This window comes from Synchiropus splendidus, chromosome 2 (genome assembly GCF_027744825.2).
Source record: "Synchiropus splendidus isolate RoL2022-P1 chromosome 2, RoL_Sspl_1.0, whole genome shotgun sequence".
In the NCBI taxonomy this organism is placed as follows: domain Eukaryota; kingdom Metazoa; phylum Chordata; class Actinopteri; order Syngnathiformes; family Callionymidae; genus Synchiropus; species Synchiropus splendidus.
The window spans coordinates 36,733,089-36,733,341 of NC_071335.1; positions in this window are offsets into that span (position 1 = coordinate 36,733,089).

A 253-nucleotide genomic window follows, 5' to 3' on the forward strand; every position below is an offset into this window, starting at 1 on the left:
AATAACTGAGGGTAATATAATATACAAAAGTGCTTTATTACTAGGTATTTCATGTAAATTTTCTTTTGTTGTTGGTAGTGGAGTTACAGTCCATTCATGTTGAATGTCTTATAGAACTCTTATAAACAAACTATGAAGCACGCGGAATTGGCGCCTCTAAATAACTGTATCAGGGAGCAGATATGGCCCACAGGCTTCCAGTTTGACACACCTGTAATGAAGAAATTCACTTTTCACAGTTGAGATTTGAGTT